Consider the following 18819-nt stretch of genomic DNA (forward strand, 5'->3'; position numbering starts at 1 on the left):
TTGAACCGAGTGATTACCCCCATTCCAGACTTTTTCAATAAGTTCAGGGCACACTGAAATCACATGATTTCACATCCCAGCTGAACATAGTTAAAGGTGTGACATCAAACAGTAAAACACAGCGACGCTTTAAACATTAAAGGGAACATAGTTTAGTGAGAAACCAATCTCTTCTACCTTTAGCAATAGAATTCAAAGGCTACATGACTCTCAGCACATTCCCTGTGTTTCCAACCTACCTATGCCAGCGCAACCAGCTCATGTAGAAAGACCAGAACTGTATAATTTGTTCTTCTCTGTAAGGTGAATTCCACTGAATAACTCCAAAGGCCTGTCAATAAGGTACTTCCTTCCTGTCAGCCAGGTGGAATTTTCAGGCTCCAGAGATGCAGAGCCTGATCCTGCAAACACTTAGTCCAAGGAGTGCTTCTTTCTCAGGTGACTAGTCCCACTAAGGTCAAAAGGAAGGAGTCTGACATCAGTTGGATTACGTACACAAATAAAGTGCTGTGCATGGGTATCGGTTTGCCAGATTAATCATGTATCCATGCATATATTGCATGTGAATGGATGGTACATAAATGTTTTGTGTCAGAATCAGAGCTGGTATCAATAAAGATCGCTTCCCTGAAATCCATGATTTCCTTGAGAAACTCAAACATCAGTGGAACTGTGCTGCTTTGACCCACATCAGGACACACTTGGAAGCATTTCTGGAATTTTAGCGTGTTAATATTTTGAATAAGAGAAGTGCCCTGTCTGGATTAAAACTTCTAAGCCATTTGCAGGTGTTCAGATCTGGTATTCCAATTGGAGTCCATTAGGGTTATGGGATCAAGCCATAAACTTTGGATTAGCATCAGGGTCTGAACTTCCCCAAAGTTCAGGATGTATATTTTAGTATTATAGTTTGTGCCCATCTGCAGTTACGACAGCAATTGCAAACACTGACACTACCGGAAAATTAACTTACTCATGTGCTTTATTTTTGTCTTTCTTTTCATTCAATCCCTTACACTGAAAATATTGATAGGGACACAATGTCCCCCCGGATAAAGTGGAAGCCCCTGGGCCAAAATTGGATAAAAGTTCACTAGGCATAGTGGGCCAAAGGGATTTAGTGGTGGTAGGAAACCAGCGCAGTCTTTTGTGGAAGAAAGGGAAAGTATTTGAAAAAGTGATCTAACGGGGTAGACAGGCCATTATTGAATTATGAATGGTTTGTGCACACACTTCACAAACATGCTAGGTGTGCTTCGCGATTTCTGAATATGAGGGCAGACACACTTGGAAGTGTGGGAATGGTGCAGTTTCAAAGATTTGGTTTGCAAGGTTTAGCGTGAACTAGGCCCTGCAGGATTCCTTGGGGACTGAGTTTGATTAACTTGAACTTCCAAAGGGAGCATCCCATGGGTGGGATGAACACTACAGTGATGGGTCTTTGATAGATGGAGCTGGGGTCACCTATCACTAACATCTGTGGTGGTTAACATACATGTATTATTAAAACGGATAAAGTGAGGAGTTTGTTCTAGTTGTAAGGTTCTACAATTAAAAACTAAAAGACAGCGTTGCTGTGGGTATTACTGGGAATCACAAACTGTGTGTAGTTTCTCTTTCATTGACAGCAGTGAGGTCAATGCAAGAGATACTGGGCCTGGATTTTCCAAGCAATAAGTGATTACTTGATATTTTGGATGCCGTTGTCTTGGAAAAAATGGCTCCAAAAAAGGATAAGATTATTCCTAAAGCCCTTCTGCACTGTGGTCTGGGGTTTTGTATCTGCTTATGTCTGGTTGACTCCCATTATAAAAACAACCATTCAAAATCTTTGTAATAGTTTATTTTTTAAAAAGGAGGAAATAGTTGATACTTACCATTTTAAATGTTTTTACAAAGGGTTCATCTTAACAATAGTCCCTGTTTTGTTTTCATTTGGCTATAGAGCGTTTTCATAAGGAAAACCCCAATTTGACAGTCTTTTGACAAAATTGAGGATGGTATCAATTGTCCTTTTTAGGAAAAAGAGAGAAAGTGGGTTGAGATGCTCTGGAGCAGCTGCTTTACAGTCCCAACCTGTTTCCTTAGAGATACAGCAAGACACACCACAGGGCACAGACAAGAACAGCAAAGAGCAAAAAAAAACTCATGTCTTTGGGGCTGACTCTGACTTGTAGCCTCACAGGTGACATGGACGTGAAACCAGAGCTCCTGTTACCTTAACCATAACAGACAAATTGAGGGCTGATTGCTTACACAGTTTATTTAATGTAGCAGACATATTTAATGACACCGAGCAATGCTAGCCATGTCCTGGCCATACTTTATTCAAGATACAGTATAATGCATCTTTTGCTTATTAAGTGTTCAAAGCTATGGGAGGAAGCAGTTCAGCTTAGCGGAGGAGAAAATAGCTGGCAGAAGGCTGAGCCCAAAGGGTCAAAGCACCACCTTTAAATGTGACAAATGCAGGAGAGATTGTCTCACTAGAGTGGGTCTCTTCAGCCACAGACGTGGCTGCCATAAAAGGAACTGAACAAAATTTTAACCACTCAGGGGGGCTCATACCCCTGGTCCCTCAAGACCGAAGGATGCCTACTACTACTTTGCTTATTAAACAGATGGTGTATAGCTTCATTTGATTTTAGCAGCTAACATGTCAAGGTTTAACTAATGCTGAGCTCCTTTTCTTGCTTGGGTGAGTGTATGTACAGAAGGCGCACACTCTGGTATGTTTGTTAGTGGCTTGGATGCCCATCACTAAAATACACAGTTGATAAATTGGTTGTTAGTGCAGTGCCTTTTTGAACAAAACAAACCTGATATTAAATCTTTTTTTGACATCTTTCTGCAGCTTTAACTGGCATTGGGCTCCTGAGAGACTCTGAGCTGAGACGCCAACAGGGTATTTACATATTCTGAGCAAAAAAGGGAGAAATCCAGCCTGTGACCAACCAAGCCCCTGATTTAGAAAAAGGAAATGAATTTTAAGGGTTCAGTTTTCACTGTAGGGCCAGTGTCCCAGCAGGAGCTCCTTGGAACCATTATGTCTCCACAGACAATTGATGCAGGAGCACAGGGGGACTGAGCTACCTGTGGACAGGGTGCAGCAAAGGCTCAGCAGGGCCATCTCTGCTGGCAGCTGTGGGGGGAGAGAAACGTGTTTCCGTCCTTTTCCTACAATCTCCCGAGATGCTCCCGCCCACCCCAGCATTTGTGTGACCAGGGTTGCAGTTGTGTCCTGAGTTACAAAGGCAGCAATCCTGTCCAGCTTGTGTGCCCACTTCCCCAGCACACGCAGCATACCTGACAAGGGCTCAACCCAATTTACTTTCTTAATAAAACATTGCTCACTTAAATCACTCAGTTAATGAGCTGATCATTGCCATGGGAACACGTCAGACTTTATATTTTTTTATTAGATTTCAAGAGTCAAGTTCTTACCTGTTCCAGCAAATTTAGCCCACGCCGGAGGACCGCTGCCTGGAGCCCCTTTGACTGCAGTGGGTAATCACACATGGACCAAGAAACAGGATCGGGGCCCAAGTGTTTGCAAACACTTCAATAGTGGATGGCATGACAGGACTTAAAGTCATCTTCTTTGCGTTTTGCATTGTGAGTAAATAACCAAGGACAAACTCAAAAAAAAGTTTCATGAAGATCTTTTCAGAATGTAATAAAGTGTTGTATTAATAATTAATTTAATAATAATTTAATAATAATTATTAATAAAGCACTGGTGCTTCATGTAAAACAACGGCAAACCAGTACGAATAATTTAGAATGTAAGTGCTTATAATTTCTTTATATAATCAGTTTGCAGTATGCAGCATAAACTGACTACATGAGTTCAAAATGCTCTTAGGGTAACTGTGTCTATGAGTCTTCACAGGTTGGAAACTGGAACAATACCACTGCTTCCAACTTTGAGTGTTTAGTTCTAGGAGCATCCTTGATGACAACAACCACCACAAATCCAAGCCACGTTGGCCAAAAAATGGGATCTGGTTACATGTAACATTGATTATACGTGGACCTGCTCAGAATGCATGACCAGGAAGAGATGGGAAGGATGGTCCTAAAGGAGAGAGTGAAGACCAAAGTATAGAATTTTATTTACTTCACCGGGTGTACTTACTGTTCACATAGATGGCGGATTGGTAATATTTTTATCTTTAAAAGGATGCTTTATCGCAAACCATGTAGCTCTGCAAAACTTGTACACAAATGTTTATAAATGCAAATAATAACAAAACCTGTAAACTGTGAAGGTTCTTAAATTGCTATTGGTAATTACTAAAAGGCTCGGATTAAGCTGACAGTTTTGTTTAAAGTTAAAATGCAGCCTGTTAGCATGCACAATTGTATACCACTGGGATAGGTAATGCATTGCAGAACCTTTCACCCTATTCAGAGTATTTTCCTGTTTGTTATGAGCATTCTTTTAATCTTAATTAAATCACTCTGTCACTCAGTTAATGAGCTGATCATTAACATGGGAACACATCAAACTTTATATTTTATTATTAGATTTCAATGACCAAGTTCTTAACTGATTTACGTCCTGGAATCCAGAGGTGAACTGTAAGAATAGAACAGCAAGCAGAATGTGTCACTAATTTATCAAACCTCATCCTATTCATTTGCAAATCTTTTGCTGTACACTTACTTTTTTGTCTTTTTTTTCAACTCTGTTTTTCATATAATCAAATGCCAGGATGACAAGGATCAAAGGGATCACGAGGTCCCCCAGAAGAGATGGGTCCTGCTGGACTAAAAGGGGAGATAGGCTGACCAGGAGGAAAAAGATTAAAAAAAGGATAAATTGGACAGAGAGGTAAGTAGCATGATTATTTAGGTTGGGAAGATTAATAATATTTCTAGCTATTAACCCTTGGTCCATCACTAGAGCTGCTTGAGTCTATTATAATACAAAGAATAATACTAACAAAAGATTAAAAACTGAAAAGAAGAAGAATGAGAGAATAAGGATTTTTGTAACTAAAAGACCAAGCTCTTCCTGATTGTTGAACTGAATAGTGATTGTGTGTTATCACAGTCCAATTTAGCAGCACTCAGCATCTTATTTTCTTGTCCACATATAAAAGTTGTAACCAATCAAGTGTTTCTTTCAAAGCTGTTTCTTAAAAGATGTTCTTTTCAAGTAGTGACAGTAGTTTCAATATGGACATATAAAATGTGAACATTTACTTACACCCTTTTAATCTGTTCTATTTGATCAGGATTGCAAGGAGTCCCAGGTTTGTAGGGTGACCCAGAGAACACCTATCCTTCTGGGCCACAGAGGATCTGCTGCAGTAGGTGAAACAGGAGAGAGAGTTAAGTGGTTTCATTAGCCTGTATTGCACATATCAATGATTGCTTCCGGATTAATGGTGTTTTACTGATAAATAGCTCATTGTGGGATATTCTGCAGTTGGACATATGTAGTGTTAATTTTTTCTGTGGTGTGGGAATTATTTAAGTCCGATTTGAACCGTCTGTTTTTGATGGAATAGTTTGACAGTGAACGGCTCTGCCCCAAAAAGCAACAGAAATGTCCCTTGAAAATCTGCTATTATATGTCCATGCTAGATTTCAAATTATTCATGCTTCTGAAGTCTCTCTTTATTACTCAGTCACTCATTCACCACTCAGCCATACAGAGTATATCATCAATCAAATAGAAAAGCCCAGATTTATTCCCATCAGCAGATATGTAACGTAATAATAAACACCTGCAAATAAAATTGCGGGTTTTTGTTTGTCTCACTCCCTTCATCACACATTAGGGCTGCAAGGAATCAGACATTTGCAGTGTCCACCAGGAATCACAAAAGGGGACAAAGGTTCAGTAGGTGCAAAAGCAAACAAAGGAGACAGAAGCCAGTGAAGTAGGCAAGCTTAAGTTGTACATTACAAAGATTGATTCTAATTTCATGATGTTTCTGCTACTGTAAATTGCCACAGCTCTGTTGATTTCAGTGGAACTGCACCCATTTACACCAGCAGGAAATTTGGTCCACATGCTGAAGGGTTCAAAAATTCCATTTAGTTAAATAAAGAGCTAAAGTCTGTACACTTATTTGAAACATCACCATATGTCCTTTGCCCTAGAAATCAGGAATCAGCTCTTGGAAATATAGCCTCTCTAATGAGATTCCTGGGACTTCTTAGTTCAGACCAGATTGAAAACTACTGTGAAAATCTGACAAAGTGGGTTGCAGCCCACGAAAGCTTATGTCCGCAGAAATGTATTAGTCTTTAAGGTGCTACAGGACTCTCATTGTTTTTACTAAGAGAATGTGACAGAATATCAGTGCTTACTATTCTAACAATATAAATTAGGATTTATCTACACAGGGAAGTTGACCAGTATTGCTTTAGTGAATAATTAAACTATTATAGTCATGCAAGTGTAACTCCCCATGTGGACGCACTATTCCAAAATAAAAGTGACCTCATTCCAGAATAATTATTCTATTATAGCTATGCTGGTTAGTTTCCCTGAGTAGGCACGTCCTTAGGGGATAGGCATTCCTAGAGAGTTAAACTAACTTTCTTAAACATTAATACTTGTTTAACTTGAGTTAAACTATATTCTTAATTTACCGAAACCAGTTTTAGCATCCTAACTGTATTTGTAGTACAGGATGCTCTGAAACTATGTATGTTTTTGTTTACCTACAATCTCTATGTGACATGAGAATAATTCATGTGTAAACTGAATTACCTAACTTTGATAGGAGAGTTTAGCCTTCCGAAGTAATCTGATATTAATCAGTGAAATTTACCTGGTGTCATAAAGTTGAGTTAAATCTAGCACTGTAAGTAGAGCTGATCTGGAATTTTTCAACAAAAATTTTTTCATAAGAAATGTAGATTTGACAAAACTGACCCTATTCATGAAACAAGATTAGTTTTGATGGTTTTCCCAATTCAAAAAAAATTAGGAAAACGTTTCAAAATTGTCAAAACAGGATGTTTCAGTGTATTTGAAGAGGAATGATTTTGGTTTTCAAATTAGAGTAAATTATACAAAAAATGATTTTTACAAAAATTAAAAAGCCAAAATTTAAAGAAGGCTCAAAATAATTGAAACAAAATATTTTGATTAAACAAAATGAAAATATGTTTCTGATTATCGTTTTCTGGAAAAAAAAATTGAAATTTCATCCCATTTTTCATCTTGTTTCAGGAAACAATGTCAATCTCAAAAACTCACACAGGACAGGAAAACCATTTCCTGCTCAGCTGTAATTTTAAACTCTCTTTTTATGTGCAATTATTGCTCATACAGAGTCTCATTAAGCAAATGGCAAAGTCCATATATGGCACCATCATAATTATAATACATAATAAATAAACATGGGTATATATAGTGCTTTATATTTTCAAAGTGATTTACAAATATTAATCAATTCTTCAGGAATACCTCCAGAGTAGGTAGGTAGATAGGTATCACCTGTATTTCACAAATGGAGTGAAGAGGATGTGACCTGTGGAAGATATGATTTATCAAAGATCAGCAGCTAGCTTCCATTAGAGCTTTTATTAGAACTCAGGGATTCCTGGATCTCAGTCCCATGTTCAGATAAATAAAAACATGTGAGGGCATATTATCCATTTATTGGAGCAACGTACTAGGAGTCAGGATACCTGAGTTCTACACGTAGCCTCAATACAGTTTCATTAAGTGACCTGGGTCAATTTGGTTAACCTGTCGGGGTATGTCTACACTGCAATTAAAAACCTGCAGCTGACTCTGGCTCACGGGGCTTGGGCTAAAGGACTGTTTAATTGCTGTGTAGACATTTGGGCTTGAGCCCGGGCTCTAGGACCCTGGGAGATGGGAGACAGCCTGGGGACCTTAAACAGCCCATGGGCCTGAGCCTCACCAGCTGTGGGTGTTTAATTGCTGTGTAGACACACCCTCTGTGTCTCAGTTGCTTCATTTGCAAAATGGGTATAACACTCCTTAGTTCAGAGAGGGTAGCAAGACTTGATTAATGAACACAGGTAAAACTCTGGCAGGAAAGGCAGTGTGAAAGTGCCAGTTATTTTATATACAAAATTAGAAAGCTAAATAGAGATTAACTTGTTCTTTTCATATCTGTTTCACTTGATCTAACAATAGAGTTACAAGGAAGCTAAGGGTTTTCTGGACCCCAGAGGGCAAAGTGGTTCTCCTGGTCCAAAAGGATATAAAGTTTCAGTAAGCGAAAAAGAAAAAAGGGAGACTGGAAGGGCAAATCCAGTGCGTTCCCGAAGGGATCAGTCCTGGGTCCGGTTCTATAAAATATCTTCATAAATTGTTTAGAAAATGACAAAGAGATTACTTTATAAAGTTTGCAAATGATACCAAAACTGCATGGGATTGAAGGGGTTTGGAGAATAGTATTAAAATTCAAACTGATCTGGAGCCTCTGAAGTAAATAGAATGAAATTAAATAAGGACAAATGCAAAGTACACATAGAAAATGGGAAATGACTGTCTAGGAAGGAGTACTGCAGAAAGCGATCTGGCAGTCATAGTGGACTACAAGCTAAATATGAGTCAGCAGTGTCACACTGTTGCAAAAAAGCGAATGTCATTCCTGGATGTATTAGCAGGAGTGTTCTAAGCAAGACATGAGAAGTAATTCTTCCTCCCTACTCCATACTGTTAAGGCCTCAGATGGAGTACTGTGTCCAGTTCTGGGCACCCCATTTCAGGAAAGATGTGGACAGATTGGAGAGAGTCCAGAGGAGAGCAACAAATATAATTAAAGGTCTAAAAAATATGACCTACCAGGAAAGATTGAACAGCTTGGGTTCGTTTAGTCTGGAGAAGAGAAGAATGAGGGGGAGAAGTATTTTCAAGTACATCAAAAGTTGTTACCAAGAGGAGGGTGAAAAATTGTTCTTATTAACCTCTGAGGATAAGACAAGAAGCAACGGGCTTAAATTGCAACAAGGCAGGTATGGGTTGGACATTAGAAAACACTTCCTAACTTTCAGGGCGGTTAAGCACTGCCACAAATTGCCTAGGGAGGTTGTAGAATCGCCATCATTGGACATTTTTAAGAACAGGTTAGACAGACACCTGTCAGCAATGATCTAGTTCTTACATCATCCTGCCTTGAGTGCAGGGGACTGGACTAGTTGACCTATTGAGTTCTCTTCCAGTCCTACACTTCTCTGATTCTATGATATCTGTCACCTGGCCCTATAAATCTATTGACTTCACAAAATCATCCTTAACTAGAGGCCTAACATGGAATTATCTCTTTTATTTTCTAGTTACAATGTTCCCGACTGACAGAATTTTTGGTGAAAAGATATTCATGACCATTGGTTCCAAAGGCACTTTTGACAGTCTGAGACAAATGTGTTTACATAAGCCAGTGGCCAACTTGCTTCTCCTCAGAATTCAGCAGAGAAGGCTGCCATCCATCAGATAGTTGCTGTGTACAGCAAAGCGGTGTTTCTTGGGATAAATGAAATTCAGATAGAAGTTTGTTTCAAGTATCAGGATGGAGAAACCATTGTTTACTCCAACTGGTTGCCAAAGCAACCCAATAACTATAGAAATAAGGACTTCATAGCTTTATATGAATGGGAAGTGGAATGAAAAATCATGTGGAAATAAATGGTTAATTGTGTGTGAATTTTAAACTGCCTGTGATGTTGCATTCAGTTCAGTTGATGGAAGTGACACATGCCTAATCAAATGACTAAGGCCTGGTCTACACTTACTTGGCGATTCAGCGGAAGTCAACGGGAGTTATGCAAGTTATGCAGAGTAGCTTGTGTAACTCCTGTCGACGGCTGTGCATCCCTTCTGCGTGGCATCCACTGCGCCGATGGGAACCGCGTTCCCATCGACACAGCGCTGCACCACTTGAAGGGGTGATTTTACTGCATCAATTTCTGGATCGATTGAGCAGGTCTTCACTGACCGCTCAGTTGATCCAGATAGGTCGATTTGATGGTGGCGACTTTGCCGCCGTCAGTGTAGATGTACCCTAACAATTTACAATGGACTTTGTAGATTTATGGTATATCAGTGATTAAAACAAATTGTCAAATTCTGTTTTTTGTGCTAAACAATTTCAATTCAAGTAGAAAGTATGTACTGAGTTGGATAAAATCAGTGGATGAAAGTCCTGAAAGAAGGGTAAATTGATGGAATAGTTTCCTACAGAATCCAAAGGGAATTCAAGTCAGATTTGACATTATTCTGATTGGTCACTTGCACATCATACTATCATTCTTGACAGTGCATTTACTGGCATGGTTAACACTTCCCATTTCTAATTTCTGTTGCTGTACCCCCCGAGACCTTAAGCTGAATCAGAGTTCAGTTGTGCTAGGTGTTGTACAAACCCACAGAAGATATGGTCCCAAGGAGCTTACATTTTACTTTGAGATGTTCCATGCCTTTCTTCTTGGGATCATTTGAAAACCTATATATCTGTCAAAACTTGGACTGGTTGTTTGCTGGACTGCATAGTGAGCGGTAGGAGTATAAGATGCTGAATTTTTATACTGCTGTTCATTGCTTGCAATTTTTGCCAATAAAGTATTGCATGTGCTGTACCTCCAGGTATGAAGGATTTACATGGAATTAGGTGACAGACTGCATGAACTTTCCCAAACAGTCTCAGACCCCAAGGATCTTCAATAAAATCAGTTTGATTAGAAACAGACAGAGAAAATCTTAACAAAGAAAAATAAGTTGTATGAAAGGAGGAGGTGCTTAAATGTAAAGCTGAGCAAATAATTGATTTTTTGGGTCAGGGGCTGAACCCAATCTGATTATTTTCATTTTTTCCTCACCAATATGCAAAACTGAAAACATTTTTTTTTTCAGATTAAAAAAACCGTTAAACTAAATGAATACATTTTTTTTTTCATTTTGGGCGGGCTTTTTTAGGGGGCCAAACTATTAACCACATTTGATCAGAATTTGCAAATAGTCTTGGTGTTGCAAAAAATGGATTCCTCAACTATTTCACTCTTCACTGAAAAATTTTGCCCAGCTCTAATTAAATGGCTCCATCACAGTAGTATCTGAACTCCAATAACCTTTCCCCATACCTGAAAGACTCCTCCTAATATCTGCTTGAATTTTTGTGAAATAAAGACATTAACCTACATTACCGTGTAGAGGTGCCATTTGTACAGGAACCATAATGTTTGCCTTAGGAAGCAGACTCTACTCCTTTTTCCAAGGCAAAGAGATTTGACTGCCTTCTGCTGTCACAACACCTAACTGCACATCATTGTATGAAACTACTTTTGCACATTTGAATAGCCCTGTGTCTCTCAAACATATGTTGCAATGCAAAAAGATGCACCTAGAATTCAGTGATGCCTTTGCTGAAGCTGACTCATTTAATAGGTAAATAGCTAATAATGTCTCAGCACCAAAGTATCATTCCACACCTTAAAAGTTGATTTTCTTTCCTGGCTAAGGTGCTTAATCTGAAGTCAGATGTAAGTATCTCCCTAAATCCTCAATTTAGAGATAGGGTCCATGTCTCCCAATGGTTCCTTTCTTCTCTATTTAAAATAGAAATTCTTGATGAAGCTGTATCTGTCATAATTATACTTATAGTAGAATATATAGTAATCATTTTTTAAAAATTGTAGTTAAAAGAAAGACATGAAAAGTTACATACTGTGCATACTGTATCCTGAGCTTTTAGACTATGCATGTTCCAGGACCATATCAGTCATCAGAATATACATAAGATTAATTGGCGGGAAATGATCACCTACTCAGGTGGTGCTGCTGAAGAAATGCTGCACAAATTCATATGGGCAGGCAAATCCCTTTTAATTAGAGGTCATCGGGAATTTTCCAATGAAATGCTTTTTCATTGGATATTGTTAATTCATCAAATCCAAAACCATTTGCAAAACAGGTTTCCCAACTCAAAAAAATGTATTGGAAAAAAGATTTGAAATTGTCAAAATGACCCATTTTTTAAAATTTGAAACAACTTTAATTTTTAAGTTTTAGTAAATTTATACCAGATTAGGTTAAAACATTTTTAAAGCTCTAAAATAAAACAAAATAGTTTGAAATTATCAAAAGGAAACATTCCAGTTGGCCCGATCTGGGCATTTTCTTGGATTATTGGTTTGTGAAAACTTTAGATATTTTGACTTTTTGTCCCCTTTCAGGAAAAGAATGAGTGTTGAAATCTTGAAAATGCTCACAGGACATGAAACCTATTTTCACGCACATCTTAATGGCTTTAAGAATTTATTTTTACTATTCATTTTTAATGTACGCTGGTTGTTGGGAATTGAAAAAGGAGGAAGAGAAAAAAGAGGGATCTGCAAAAAGTGTATTTTGAAAATTAGGGCCAGTTTCTGAAACCCTTCTTCAGGTTGATGATACTTTTCACCACAATTTGCCTACTGTAGATAACAGGGTTGTTTGCACAGTAATGTAATACTCTGTGTAAGGATGTGAGAATTTGGTCCTTAACATTTAATTTTTCAGTTGTGTATGTATAAAATCTGCTTCAGCTTTAACATCAATAGTGATTCCTATTTGATATTTGCAGTAAGGATTTTTTTAGCAAGGCTTTTTTCCTCCCTAACCATATTTTATAATAATAAGGTGTTTTTTTCTCCTGTCCACACTTTCCCTCTTTCTGTTTTTGACTGAAGCCTAGATATTTAGGTGGGGTAAGGTAGATTTTCACACACACATTGGATATTTGTATTGTTTGTAGAATCTTTATTTTAAAAAGAAGTTTTCTTGAAAGTACCTCATTTCTTAAATTATCCCATTTTATTCTTATCTGACTGACCGATAAATGACCATTAACATAAGTTCCTAGTGGTGAATTTGTTTGTATCTGGAAATTAAATTTTGCATTTAATTTCTTGCTAGAGCAAGGTGGTGCATTGGTTCTTGGAAGAATTGTAATTTGCCTGAAACATTCTTCCTACCCAAGCTTATACCAGTACGTAACAAATTCAAATCTAGTTAGATTTCAAGTTAGAATTGACACATACATTTCTAATGTAGAACAGTCCTTCCTCACATTCCAAACTAACCTAGCCAAGCCTTACTCTTTATTTGGTTTACTTTTACCCAGGACATCAAACACAATCCAAGATCAAAAGGTTGTAGAAAGTAAACACCACTCAGTCTTTCCCAGGCTGAAACTGTTGCTATTGGAATAGACATCAGCATGCCTGTTACTGGAAACTTTCTTTCACAATTGTAGTCATGACTGCCAGCTGCCCGAGAATTATGCCCTGGGATTTTTGTAAAGGAAGGGTAGATCGTCAGTACGATAGGGTGGCATGCCCCTGTAAAGGCTGAAGACTGGCAGCTGACCAGCTGCTCTCCCGTTAGCCCTGACTGCCACACTTGGGATGGACACTGGGGTTAATTAGTAGAACTAACTGGATATGGAGGAGCTGATTCTCCTATAAAGAACAGGATGCTGCAGAGTAAGGGGAAAGCATAGGAAAGTGTAGAGAGACTGCAGAGAGTAAAAAAGGCTTCTGACAGAAGTCCCGGAGAACAGGGGAGTTGTTCCAATAAGAAGGACTGGGAGTAGCCTGCTAAGGCCAGGAGGACCCTGAGACACCAGGGGAGTTTGAGGCTGTCCCAGTTTAAGGCTGGAGGAAGACTTTTGTGTTTATTTTTAATTTTAAGTTAATAAACCAGACCTTGAGGAGGGCTGCTGTCAATGGACTCATGAAAGCCTGTGTGGAGTTTATTTAAGAAACTCCTTGAGGGGAGGAGAACTGAGGCAGGCTATCTGCAGAGTGTACTCTGGCCAGAAAGGGGCACTCAGGAGGTGGCTGGCCCTGTGACAGTATCAGCGGATGAACTTTGCTACACGGAATTACTGCTGGTAGATAGTAGATGAAGTAGAGAGAGAAAAAACATCCCTTGAGACATAAAAGCAGAGAGTAGAGGAGGCATCATTTCTGACTAATTATTGTAGACACGCCAAATTTGGATTTTATTTAGTAAGGTAAGTGGATTTCTACAAGCTCTTAGAACATTTTCTGGGTGTCCTTGTTCAAACAGAAGTGAAAGAAGAATGTGGGATCTTATATAAACTGCTGTGTAGTGTTACCCCACAGGAACTTGCATTTCCATGGTAGGTGAAGTGATTGCTGTATATCAGTTGGTATTTTTTCTAAAGGGCATTAGGGATCTTTGTGATAACAGGGCTACATTTATACACGAAAGATGTTAATAATATTTCCTCATTGCTGGGTTTGTAAGGTTCCTGCCAAGTCTCGTGAAACAAAGTAAGGATGCATTTCAAGATTAGCCAACTTCTCTAATTTAAAAAAAATGTTCAATAGAAAAACAAGTCAAACATTAAGCAATAATTATTCTCTTGCTACTTTCAGTACACAGAGGTGAAATAGTTAACTTCAGCACATTCACAATAAAATGCTATTGTTTCCCCACTCGAAAGAAAATGTAAGTGGAGCTTACAGATGCAAATGTTTAAAATATCCATAGGTTTTCCATCATCCTTTAAATCTTTTCTATGATAGCACCTTGGCAAACTAGAATCTGTTTCTTTACCAAACACAGAACTGTACATCGGAGGGGGCTTTCCTCCTTTGGCTTCACTAGCAAATCAAATAACAAAATAATTCAAGTGTCAGGGTGGAAACCTGTGAAAGTTTCTTATGTGTTTTCCCCTTATTATTAAAATGAATTTGACACAACGCTGGAAAACAATTATCCTCTACTCCAGAAGTCTAAATAGAAATACAGGGCCTGATGCTCTTCTCACACTGGTGTCACTTCAGTAGAATTACTTCTTGCTTTTACAGTGGTGTCAATATACATGTAATATTGATATGAGCCAAAACTAGGGAACTATTTATGGACTACAATGGATGACTCTAGCTTCCTGCACAACCCACAAGCTTGCACCATGCTTTGGGGCTGGACCCCCAGCCTGTTTACACCCAACAAAACGATTTGAGAGGAACTCTCCGTAGAGAACCTCACAGAGACTTTCTCTCCATCAGCTCCCTCATGCTGGTTTTTCAATGGGGAAGGTTTAATCAGGCCTTACCATTAAACCCCAGGTGTATCCTGATGAGGTAGGCAAATAAGTAAAATGGAACCTAAGTTGAATCAACCCTTGTTTTTGTTTTGCAAATCTAAAGCTGGGCAGAAAGGGGGCTGGCAAAATCAAAACCCATTCCCAGTTTTTCCCATCTCTATAAACATCCCAGCAACAAACTGCATAATGTCGTTATTTGGCTTTTCAGTCAACCTACAGAGGATGATGGAAAAGTGCGAACGCTCCTTTTCTTGCCCTCTTGCGGGACTGGGTATTCAGCTGCACCACTTCTCTTCCTCCTCCTGATCGAGGCTAGTGCCAGGACACTGTGAGCAAGGGCAAAAAGGGCAAAAAGTGGGGTGCAGGGAGAGCAGCTTATTTTCTGGGCTTTATTTGAGCTTCGTAGCTCCTCTGCCCAGGCTATCTTGTCCTCAGCATGCCCATGTGCATGTTGGACCTTTGTCTGGCAGGCCACTCCTTTGTCTGTGCCTAAGCAGCATGCAGATACAGAGCTCACTTTAATTCAACAGTATGGATGCTAAATGAATTCTGACCGGCCAGCCCCTGCCCGCCTAGTTCCCCTTGTCATTCTTGTTCCCTTGCATGCCAGCTCCTCTAAAACAGCACACCCAGTGTCCTAGTCCAGTCCTTGTGGGCTTATTGCTTAACAGCCTTCAAATTATATGGGACAGTAGCCTCCTATAATAATATTTCATACAGTAGCTTTCATCAGAAATCAAGTACTGAAGTGTGGTGGTGGTGGTATTATGCAGCACAATGTATGGTACTTCACAACATGAAGACAGGCTGGAGCAGAGGACAGCTGTGTAAGCCCAGGCCCCTAATTCGTATGGTCTCTGGGCTCCATACTTCTCTCTGGTAATGGGGCAAATGTAGAGATTTTCTCAGTGATGGGAGTGTTGTAAATATGCCGCTCTCTCTACATTGTGTTTAATTTTCCCTTTGTTCTTCCCAGGTCAAGCCCTTGAGCTATGCATCTTCTTCATGCTTTTCACATCCTTCTCCTGGGAACATCATTGGTCAGGGCATCCGGCTCCAGTCAATGCACCTGTGAAGAGAAAGCAAATACGTGCACAGTCATTCCCTGTGGAATCCCTGGGAGCAATGGTTTACCAGGCAGAGATGGGAAAGAAGGTCCAAAAGGAGAAAAAGGAGAGCTTGGTATAATAATAATAAATAATTTCTCAGGGCTATGCATAGCCAGAAGAGTCATAGGGACAACAATTTTCCTTCCTACTAAAGAAACTAGCATTAAACTAATTACATATTAACATCATTTATCATCATGGCACTACTATGAACAGAGTGATTATTCCCATTCCAGCCTTTTTTTTCACTAAGTTCAGGGCACACTGAAACACATAAAATAGTTAATGGTGAGATATCACACATTAGAACACAGCTACGCTTGAAGCATTAAAGGGAACATTATTTAGTGCAGAAACTAACCTTTTGTCCCCTCTAGCAATAGAATTCAAAGATTACATGACTCTCAACACACAGGCAGCAATTGTTACTTTCCTCTGTAAGACATTCCCTATATTTCCAACCTACCTACACCTGCACAGCTGTTGTATTGCACATATAGAAACCAGAACTGTGTAATTCCATCCACTCTATGAGGTGAATTCCACTGAATAACTCCAAAGGCCTGTCAATCAGGCACTTCCTTCCTGACAGCCAGGTGGAATTTTCAGGATCCAGAGATGCAGAGCCAACACATAGTCCAGGGAGTGCTCCTTTCTCATGTGACTAGTCCCACTAAGGTCAAAAGGAAGGAATCTGACATCAATTGGATTATGTACACAAGTAAAGTGCTGTGCATGGGTATTGGTTTGCCAGATTAGTCATTTATCCATGCATACATTGCATGTGAATGGACGATACATAAATGTTTTGTGTCAGAATCGCAGCTGGTATAAATAAAGATCGCTCCCCTGAAATCCATGATTTTCTTGAGAAACTTAAAAATCAGTGGAACTGTGCTGCTTTGACCCACATCAGGACACACTTGGAAACATTTCTGGAATTTTAGCGTGTTAATATTTTGATTAAGAGACATGCCCTGTCTGGATTCAAACTTCTAAGCCATTTGCAGATGTTCAGATCTGGCATTCCAATTTGAATCCTTTAACATAACAAGAGCAAGCCATGAACTTTGGATCATCATCAGGATCTGAACTTCCTATAGTACAGGGTATATTTTTGGGTATTATAGTTTGTGCCCATCTGTAGCTATGACAGGAATTGCAAACACTGACAAGGCTGGAAAATTAAGTTACTTGCTGTATTTTTGTCTTCCTTTTCACTCAACTCCTTGTATTGAAAGGGTTAAAAGGGACACAGGGTCCCCCAGGAAAAGTTGGACCCGCTGGGCCAAAAGGCGATAAAGGTTCAGTATTTGAAAGAGGAACACAGGGAGACCAAGGTAAGCAGAACAGTCTTTTATTGAGGGAGTGGCAGAGTACGTGAAGAAGTGGTCTAACAAGATAGACATTGGCCTCTTTTTGAATTATGAAGGGTCTGTGCAAAATCTTTACAAATGTATTAGGTGAGCGTTGTCATTTCTTAGAGGTTTCTCTACATGGGGAAATTGACCAGCATAGCTATAAATGGAATAATTATTTTGCATCATGACAACTATAATTTTTCTGCTATAGCTATGCCAGTCAATTTCTGAAGGAAAAGAAGTCCTTAGAGGTGTGGGAATGGGGCAGTCCAGAAGGTTTGCAAGGCCCTGGAGAGTCATTTGGAAGATGGAGTTTGATAAACTTGAACTTCCAAGGGGAGCGTCTCATGGGGCAGGATGGACCCTACAGTAATTTAGATAGATGGAGCTGGGGGTAGTTTCCCTTTCATTCAGAGTAGAACTGTGGCTTCCTAGTAGCAGCTCTTGTTAAGAAACTCAGAAATACAAAACACTGCCTTGTTCAACCATTGATTTGTTACTAGTCTGTGAGCTGATTTCACTGGGATCTTGCCTTTTTTTAAGTGCATAATTTTCAAAAATTTTCTTTATTGTAATGAGACACAGTATGAGTAACACAATGACATTATCATTCAGAACTCCATCATCTTAAAACGCAGATGAATGGTTTGCAAGCACAGCTGAACGCTTTGCAAGCTACTGTCAGCAAAGCCCAGAAAGGTAAGCAGGATGACGTGGTATGCTTTCAGGGAATTGACGTTAGATCCAACTTCAGATCTGAACTCCCTCAAAGTTCAAAAGGATTCTGGTTGAAGCTTGTTTTCAGTCACTGATACTTCAAACCTTCCATCTACTTGTTTGATGCTTTTGTAAAGGAATTGTATTCCGCTGCATGGGGAATTATGGGCCACTCCTGCAAATGGTTACTCCCACTTGTGTACTTAAACATAAGAGGAGTCTTACTGCAGTTAATGAATGAAATTATTCTGGAGTAGGCATGGCAGAATTCAGTTTTGTACATAATTTTGACAGATATCAATGTTTATTTTTAAGCATTTTTATTTTTATTGATCTAAATGATCAGAGTTGTGCAAAATTATGGATTTTAAGCATTTTTATTATTTTTCTACTTAAATTTTCACAGCTGTAGGAAATTATGGAGGTCAGACTAATTATTTTATGGCAGTCAATGTTGAGATTCAAAAATGTAAAACTTTTTAAACATTATCAACTATCAACATCACAAGTCCAAATATACAAAGTAAATATCCTTCAATCCAACTCTAATAAGTTCACAAGAAGCATTTTTCT

At 39.0% G+C, this 18819-nt stretch overlaps 1 long non-coding RNA gene across 1 annotated transcript; it reads left to right on the top strand.

Moving 5' to 3' along the window:
- The first annotated feature begins 5242 nt into the window (after nt 1-5242).
- Nucleotides 5243-18813, top strand: LOC137141242 (uncharacterized). The gene is made up of 5 exons (XR_010916574.1): nt 5243-5339; nt 9283-13997; nt 16036-16241; nt 17410-17508; nt 18145-18813. It is a non-coding gene; the product is annotated as an uncharacterized lncRNA (long non-coding RNA).
- Nucleotides 18814-18819: the final 6 nt, after the last annotated feature.

Source organism: Emydura macquarii, unplaced genomic scaffold (genome assembly GCF_026122565.2).
Source record: "Emydura macquarii macquarii isolate MOO-44397 ecotype Brisbane River unplaced genomic scaffold, CSIRO-AGI_Emac_v2 contig_3021, whole genome shotgun sequence".
Classification (NCBI taxonomy): Eukaryota; Metazoa; Chordata; order Testudines; family Chelidae; genus Emydura; species Emydura macquarii.